This window comes from Triticum dicoccoides, chromosome 2A (genome assembly GCF_002162155.2).
Source record: "Triticum dicoccoides isolate Atlit2015 ecotype Zavitan chromosome 2A, WEW_v2.0, whole genome shotgun sequence".
In the NCBI taxonomy this organism is placed as follows: domain Eukaryota; kingdom Viridiplantae; phylum Streptophyta; class Magnoliopsida; order Poales; family Poaceae; genus Triticum; species Triticum dicoccoides.
Genome location: NC_041382.1, coordinates 778,310,823 through 778,320,219, shown reverse-complemented (window position 1 = coordinate 778,320,219; position 9,397 = coordinate 778,310,823). Strand labels below are relative to the sequence as shown.

The 9,397-nt window shown below is 42.6% G+C and overlaps 1 long non-coding RNA gene across 1 annotated transcript; it reads right to left on the bottom strand.

The window, feature by feature from the left end:
- Nucleotides 1–1,613: 1,613 nt before the first annotated feature.
- Nucleotides 1,614–2,250, bottom strand: LOC119352483. Its single transcript, XR_005170176.1, has 2 exons — nucleotides 2,134–2,250; nucleotides 1,614–1,991 (listed from the first exon to the last, which is right to left on the bottom strand). It is a non-coding gene; the product is annotated as an uncharacterized LOC119352483 (long non-coding RNA).
- Nucleotides 2,251–9,397: the final 7,147 nt, after the last annotated feature.

Genomic DNA, 9,397 nt, shown 5'->3' with positions numbered 1-9,397 from the left:
CCTCCTCCACGTTGTCGCCCAGCGACCGGAGGTTGTTGACGAGGCTCGTGAGCCGCATGGCGAACGCGTCCAGCGTTTTGCCATCCTTGAAGTTGACTTGCTCGAATTCTGTCCGGAGGCGCTGCGCCGTGGCCTCCCGAATGCGCGTCACTCCCATGCGCATGGTGCGCACAGCCTCCCATGCCTCGTACGCCGAGTTCTTCACGGCGAGGACGCCGTGCATCTCCGGGGGCACTGCCCGGATCAGCGCGGTGAGGGCCGCCATGTCTTCGCGGTCTGTGACCATGCCCTCGCCGAGCATGGCCTCCCAGAGTCCTTGCACGCGGAGATTGATCTGCATCACAAGGGCCCACTCGATGTAATTGGTGGGAGTCAGGGTGGGGTAGACGATCGCGCCGCCATGTCCGGCGCCTTCCCGGATCACACGCTCGTGAACGATCACCTCCCCCGCGTTCCTCCTAACACGGCTGCGTCCGCGGCTACACCCCCACATCTCTGTGCGCTACTGGGGCGTCGCCTCCCCGTCACGAGCCTTGGGAGCACCGTCGGGCATGTCGTTGCCGGCGCGCTCACCGCTGCCCGCCATGGTCCCTCGTCGATGATGGCTCTGATGCCAATTGTCAGCCGATCACTCGCTCGTTTCCTCCCTTTCTCTCCCGCTCTGATGAACAAGGGTAGACACTTGAGGTTTTGCGCAGCGAATGCCTTGCTGCTTTTCTCGCTTTCTCGTTCTCTTATTCGGTTGGATCGAAACGGGGCCGGCCGATGCGCACGCCACTACCCGCACAGAACGAACGTGCCATCCCACGCTCGCGGACGGGGCGTGCTCACCGTGGCCACCTCCTGAACTAGTCGCACTCAGGCACGCACAAGTCGCGGCCTCGTGCCTTATTTTTTAGGGAAAGAAAAAACGGACCGGGGAAACCGATCCGGACTAACTAACAATTCAGGGTTTATCTGTCACACATGCTGGCCGTGATGGCGGCCTACAGGTGCACCAGCCTCCTCACCAACGCGTCCAGTACCGCGAGCGATCAAAGTTTGCTCGATGAAAACATGCCTGAGGCTAAAAGCCAACAACAGGCACCTCCAGTGGAAGTGGAACTGCGTAGTGTCGTCAAGGGGAGAAAAAGAAGACGGTCGACGCCATCTCGTCGGGCAACCAAGCGGACAAGTGCATGGCTGTCCTGTCCTGGAGGTGCTCCTCGACCATGCCAGCAAGTAGCAAAATTAGGACGACGGCGGACATGCATGCATCATCCACAATAACAACTATATATAGTAGTAATAATGTATTTGCTTCTTCTTTTTTTGTAGTACTACCAGTGGCTGTTGTTAATTAAGCTGTTTAATTTCCTTGATTGATTCTGTATGTATGAGTACGGCTCGGCATTTTGTTTTGCCCATTGGCTTAATTAATTCTATACATTTGATGTGCAAACGTGTGCTCGCTCTGGTGCTTGTATTCGTCGCTAGATGATCCATGAAATGGTTGTAATTTTTAGTATCTTTGTTGTTCTTTGTACTGCCATGATTAAAGATGCATAGATTGGAAGCTTCTTGCAAAAAAAAACATGTTGACAAAAGTAAACGAGGATATAAACAACCAAGCATGAACAACAAACAAACTTGATAATTAGAGATTTCCCTAATAAGAAATTGAAACAAATCGTTGAGATATATATTCTTCTTCTTATTATTAGAACAACTACCGGCGGCTTCGAAAGAATACAACAGATTAAACTACAAGTCTTTGCTCCAATGGTTGCCGGTTCAAAAGGAAGGAACTCAATTTGAAGGCGACGGAAGGTTAAAGAGGCGCGCATCGATGTGGCCTTTGCACTCTGTATTGCACTCGGCCATTGTGGCATAGCACAGATCGAGCACTAGGCACCAGAAGCAACAATTACCCGGTGCGCAATCTTTATGATGGACGCAGAGTCCGCCCGGTATATTGATCTTGTCGTCGTCCATGCCCTCGATGATGCGGCCTGTTGAGGCACAATACCAAACCACCGATAGTTTCTAGTTGTGTTAGCAAACAAACTTGATTCCAACATGAGGCATGAAAGAAGGAAAAGGTATGAACAAGTTTATAGGAAGCAATAGCTTCATCGCATATGTGCGACTTACATTGCGCATGAAGGGGAGAACACGCGAGAAACAGCAAAGAGAGCAGCAAGGCTGGTGCACGTGTGTGACTCTTGTGCTTGTCCATGGAGATCTCTGATATGATGGATGCTTGATTGATTCCTGTTGTATAGATGGTACAATACCATATGCACTCGATCGTCCTCTATATAGTCAGAAGGACGAAGGAAGGAACAAGAATATTGCTCATGCCGATCTGCCCGTATCAATAGCAATTATTTCCTTGTTTCATCTGTGATCTTCTCAGTAAATAGACAATAGTATGAATGTTGGCAAGCAATTAAATGGATAGATATATTGCATGCGAGAAGGGAAATCCAACGCAATCTAACGGTTGCTCTCTTCCCTATGCGCTTAACTCATCAATCAAGTATACCTAAAAAAATGGGAAACTTTTTGATACGGTAGGGACGGATGAAATTGGTCAAATATACGATGAAATTGGCCCACCACCAATTCATACGCATGCAGCCAAGGAATTTTCTTTTCCATCTTCCTTCTGAAGACGGAAAAAAACCAGGGATGACTTTATCATCTGTCAAAAATAGAAAGAGGCAACGACCTCAGTTAGCAGCCAAGAAAAAAATAGCGGGCTACAGCAAAATAGCGTTGGCCTCAAAATATGCCATTAGCGTGTTATATCGCGCTATGGCAATGCTATTAGCGAGACAATGTACACTAATTTATTTAGCGAGTAAATTCTCAGCATGCTATAGCGTGCTATTAGCGACACTCGAGCATGCTATTTCCTTCAGTGGTTAGAACTCGTCAGTCCAAGGAATTTTGGGACGTAGTTCTAGGCACATTTGCTAAGGCATTTTCATTTTAAGAAAAATATAAAAAGCTGAACATTTTGATGAACATTTTTGAAATTCACACAAAAAAAATTCTTGATTCTCTTAACATTGACAAACATTTTTCAATTGTATGCATATTTTATTAAATTTATGGACGTTTTGCAAATTCAAGAAAAGATCTTCTAAATTCGCAAATATTTGTCAATTCGTTTACATTTTTTTAAGGTCTAAAACATTTTTCAAACTCATGAAAACTTTTTTCGTGATTCTATTTGAATTGATGAACAATTCTTAGTGGCAAAACTGAGCGGTGAGTTGTAACCAGTGGCATAAATGATAAAAACCCCTTCTTTAATTTGTGATATACTTTTCCAATTCTTGAACATTTTCCATTTTTTAATTCTTTTTAAAATTTCACAAACATTTTTTATGTTTGTGAACATTTCTGAAATTCGTTAAACTATTATAAAATTTGTTAAGATTTACAAACTTTATAAACATTTTTATCCCAAATGCCAGAATTTGTTTGAAAAGAAAAAAAAAATCCTTTTACATGCCCATGTACATGCTGCCTTTTTTTGTAAATCATCATGTACATAACTAGTAGGTCTATAATGAAGAAAGTTGTGGAATAGAAAGAACAGAAGCCATGTGGAAGAAAGAAAAAAATAGAGAAGAAAAAAAGACAGCACATAATAAAATGTCCTTCTTTTGACTGTTAGTGACGGGCCTTTGCTGGGCCAGGCGATGTGGCTGAGTTAGCGTGAGGGACGTAACCGAGCGAGTATGACGCTAGAGTATGATCGACTCTAGTGTGTATTGCTCGCTACCAGCAACACCTACCTAACATACCCTTTTTTGACTCTCTTTTTTTGGTCAGAAATTGCACCTTTTATTAGAAGTAAACGGAACGACACACATGACTCCTGGGAGAAAGAGAAGAAGTTGCTTTGGCAAGGGCATGCACCCTTTTATGACTATGTTCAAAGACCTAGGCTGTGATGGCCTGGCTTATTAGGGATGATAGACTATTCATATCAATAAGGAATTCCTTCTTTTCCGGGAGCCCATTCGGACTGACCGACCGGGACGTTGCTCCCGGGTGCGCATGAGTGAGGACAAAGTGCGCAGAAAAGAGCACCGTTAACGTAGAGAATAGTGCACTTTAGTAGTCGGTTCACCGTAGCGGCTGATTTTTGTTTGGTTTTCACATTTTTCTTCCTGTTTTTTCTTATTTAGAACCTTTTCTTTTATAAATTTTCGCACTATAAACAATTTTATAATATATGATGAACATCAATTCACATACACACTAAACATTGTTATATTATATGGTGAAAATAATTAGTTACAGTAGAATTTTTTGTAATATGCATTCAACATTTTTTAAAATATAATTGAAAATTTTTGTAATATAAATTAAACATTTTGTCAACACATGATCATAAAAATTATAATGCATCGTGAATTTCTTGTAATATACAGTCAATATTTTGTTAATATACGATGAACATTTGCGTAATACACGGTGAACCTTCTATAATATGAAGTGAACTTCTTTTAAATATGCACTAAACATTTTCCGTAAAACGCAGATCAAACCATTTTTTTTGTAATTTACAGTGAATATTTTATTATATGATGATCGTAAACGTATTGTACCTTGTGTAGAAAAAGCCAAAGAAAATTTTTCATCGTACATTAACAAATTGCTAATCATGTATTAAAAATGTGCACCATGTGTTAGTGAAAAAAAGGAAAAGGAAAAGAGGAAATAAAAAATAAACTCAAAACCAGAAAAAATCGAACAGAAGAAAATAATGAACGAATAAACAAAGTAACGAACGCGCAGCACGCCCTGCCACTAACTGGGCTGGCCACCCGCGGGCACTTTGTCGCTCGCTGGCGGTAAACAGGGGATCGCTCACCTAAGTCGTTCCTCTCGCTCGATGCTGACCGGCCCATTAATTCAGTTTGGTAACTGTTGTAGCCTAGCATATATAGTACGATTTGTATATTTTTTATTTTTATTATCTTCTATACGTATGGTGTTTTTCTGGGTTTTTTGGTTTATGGTTTATTGTAAAAAAAATTCTTTTTATATTTTCAAGACTATAAACAGTTTTCAAATACAGACTGAATATTTTTTAATATATGGTGATCAGTTTTTAATAAACGGTGACTTTTTCTAAATACATATTTAATGTATGGGGAAGTTTTTTAATATACAGTGAATATTTTTTAGTATACGGTGATTTTTTTTCAAATACACACTGAACAAATTTGTAATATAAAATGAAATATTTTCATATACAGTGAACTTTCTTTCGATGTATGTTGAACCTTTTTGTGATATAAGCTGAATTATTTTTAATATATGGTGAAAATTTTTGTCAAATACACACTGAACAAATTTAGAATATACAATGAGCATTTTTCATATACAATGAACTTCTTTTCAATATACGATTTTTTTAATATATGGTGAACTTTTTTCTAATACATACTGAACAGTTTTTTTTCGAAAAGAGATGTTTGCGAATTGTGAGAACTAGAAAACTGCAGAAAGAAACACATAAAAGAATTTTTGAGCCTATTTCCAAATTTTTCTTGAATTCAAAGAGTTGTTCAAGAATTTGAAAAAAGAAAAAAAAACAGGAAAAAGCGAAAGATAAAAAATAAAAGATAAAAGAAACAAAATAAGGAAAACAGAAATAAAAAACGGTGAGAAAACCAACATAGAATTGAAAATGAAAAGTCTAAAAGCCGACCAAAAAACTGCTTACTTGGACCTCGACCCACGTCTGACTCGCGTGGCGATCACCCGATATGTATCACGAGGATGATACATATCAGTTCGGAAGGCACCAGGAATGCACAATGTCAAAAATAACAAAGGCGATGACACACAAGGGCAACAATCTAGCGTTGATGTCACTTAGATGTGATATAGCAATGCCACATCTAAATGAGCCTTAAACAAACCCTCAGAATATATGCACCTAGCTCTTTTCTTAAATTTTAGCTCCCAACCACATTGGGTACCATGTGGAAGCCTATTAGATTCTCCTTCTTCGCTAGATTGCAGTAGAAAAATCCCCAGTCACCATTCCACATGTTGCCCGACGGCCTCCGCCAGCTCCCATATCGCCATTCTCCTTCTTCCCTACATCGTTGTCGACGCCAACACCCTGCCCACGGCCAGCCATGCTCTTCATGAAGCATGGGACCATTGTCGTGGCCAGACCCTCCTTGTGCACCGTATGCACAACAAATCTAGCTCTGTCAACTCACAATTCGTCCTAGTGCCTACGGTGTCGGACATCCCCATCGCCTCCATGGCCGCCGAGGACATGACTGCCTCCAGAGCTGTCTATAGGTTCCCCTCCTCAAGGAGGATGTCCATCAACACCTTTGCTGCCATCCTAGCCATTGATGGCTCTTGCACGACGGCCACCACCGCCGCCACCACGCCCACTGGCACCATTTTTGTCATCAACTCCATATTCTGCTCCGCCCCCTGCAGCTTCTCCATCACACATCCCCTGTTGTAAACTTCTCCTCCACATGCCAGGGTTTATGACTTCTATTCCCAAAGTTTCACAATTAAGCATTGAGCAAGGAAAAATTACAATACACCTTGAAGTGAAAGAAAAGCACGTAAAAACTAAAAATATGAATCTTTGAGACTTCCATGAAGATGTATCCTGTCATGTATGGATTTTTTTTCTTTGGAGTTAAACAGAGGGATAGATCACATACTATCATGTGGGCTAATTTTTTTGACAAACAGTGGATTTTATTTACACACCATGAAGCATCAAGTGAATACTAACACATTAAGAACACACCCGACCTCTGCATTAGGATGCACACGACACCAATGCGCGTGCGCACGCGCGCGCACACACACACGCACACACACACACACACAATCCACCGAAGAATAGAAAAGGTCATATAACCCACGCAAAAAAGAATAAGGAAGTCATATAAGACCAAAGCTAGGCCTAATGGGGGAAAACCCAAAGCGATCAAATCCCCCAATCGACAAACTACATGAAGGAATGTATCTGCACCAACAATTTCATGACATCACAAGGACAACGAGGATCTTCAACATCAAGGCATTTAGGAAGGGAGCGACACTCGAGCACTGTCGTCACCTGATCCAACCTTCAAAGGCCAGAGTCTAGGTTTTTCACCCTGAAAAACTAGTTTGAGCATATCCAAGTAACAACTTCAACAAGGTAACGACATAAAATCATAGCCATTGCTAGGTATGAACAACTCGAGTCGGATTTAGGTTTTAATTCACCCCGGAGATCGAGATTGGGTACTCAAGAACTACCACCATCGGAGTTAATCATGTGTTACCACCATCATTTTTCCATGATCCTAGCAACTGGAAGAGCTTGACCAGAAAATCGACCACCACCACTGCACGACCATACGCTCTGCATCAAGACATCATCCATATATTGCATCTCACTGCCAAAGGAAACCACCAAATATGGAGAAAGTAACCCTCATAAAGACCTTCCGATGATCATCGCAATCTGCAATGAGGGCACCACTGTAGGCGGGAGTGGTCACCGCATGGACCAACATCAACAGTGGAGAACCTCACTGTCGACTCTCACCTTGCTAGAGAGAGCCCTGCCTAGGCCAGTTGGTCCAGGAGCCGACAAGGCCAGATCAGGAGCCCTAAAGGCAGACTTGTCTGCTCACCAAGGACAAGGGCGTCGTAAACTGCCTAGCCGCAACACCCACAACCCTTGGCCCACCTCCATTGAAGTATCTAACGACCATCACCCAACACGTTTGCACTGGAGCAGCCGCCCTTGACCACCTGCGTGCAGCTCCGGCCGAGCTCGCATGATCTCCGCCCGGATGGGCCTAGCCATCGGATTGAAGAAGGAAATCAATTGAATAATAAAAATAGTATAAGCACTACTGCATTAAACAAATGATGATTAGACTTAATTACTTACCGTTATGCCAACTTGGCAAGATAAGGCTGGTCATAGTGGGGAGTATCATATACTCCCTCCGTCCCAAAATAAGTGTCTTGAGCTTAGTACAAATTTGTACTAGAGCTAGTACAAAGTTGAGGCACTTATTTTAGGACGGAGGGAGTACTAGATTAGTATCATAGTGCATAGTATCATAGATTAGTATCATAGGTGGTCTCATTTATTGCCATGCATGACACATAGTAGCATAACATTTATTATGATACGGTATCTACCGATGTTACTATAACCCCCTCCCTCTTCTTTAATTGTCTGCCACATAAGCATGTTTGTGAGTTTCAAGTGCATGATACCGGTTATGTTACCCCACTATGGCCAGCCTAGGTAATGCTTATACTGTTTTTAGTAATTAAGTCTAGTCATTATTTGTCGCATGGTGCAATAAACGTCTCAAATATTGTAGGCTTGCCCGAAAACGCGGGGTTGGTACATCTCATGGGATGGCCTCCTTTGATAGCACAAGAAGTTTCGAGGCCAACTGAGCAACAAACCCTACACTTCCTTCACAAACCAGACATGTTCCCTCTCGATAGCAAGAAACTACCTCAGAGATGGTGCAGTTTATAAGCAGCCTCCGGTCAGGCTTCTGTGAAATGCGCTCAAACTTTTACCACACCCTACATGGTCCATGTGATGACACCGTGCCAGGTCCCGAGGATTTTTGGCACCGTATGATTTTCCTTGGATTTAACTACTTGATTGGACATGCCACTAACGTACATTACCAACCCCTCGGTGCGGGGAATGCCCCTCCATCGGCTACACAAGACCCATGCATGTCTCAAAGACTCATATAGGATTTTCCAAACCACTTCTGGACATCATTTCATGTGCCAGATGTGAAGATCTGCAATTTCCTGCGCTGAAACCCTAAGGGTGCAGTAGACTAAGGCATAGCCTAGTGGTGGGAAGGGGTTGATGCCTTCCCACCCACCCATGTTCAAGGCACGGTACTTGCAATTTGGGTTTGTTGCACCAATTATACTGTAGGGGGTTCCCTTACAGTCTTTCTGTCAAAAAAAAAACCCTAAGGGTGCAATAAATGTTTGAAATATTATAGGCGGACCCGTAAAATGTGGGGGACTGGTAGGTGCCATGTAATGGCCTCCTTTGAGAGCACAACTTTTGAGGCCAACAAAGTATAGGCCCCGCACTTCCTTCATAAACCGGATAAAGTGGAGGAGGTAGCCATGGAAGCGGTGGTGTGACAACAAGAAGAAAGCCTGAGAATGAGGAAGTGAAGTAGCACCTGTCGACATGAGGCACGAGGGGTTTAGAAAACCATGAGAGAGAAGGGAGCCCATCTGCTTAAATTAATTTTGCCTCCAGAGCCGGACGAGGAGCCTTCTGCTTAAAAGTTCAAACATGAGTTGTGAATAAGCATCTTCATTGGCTAGACTCAATGAAAACAAC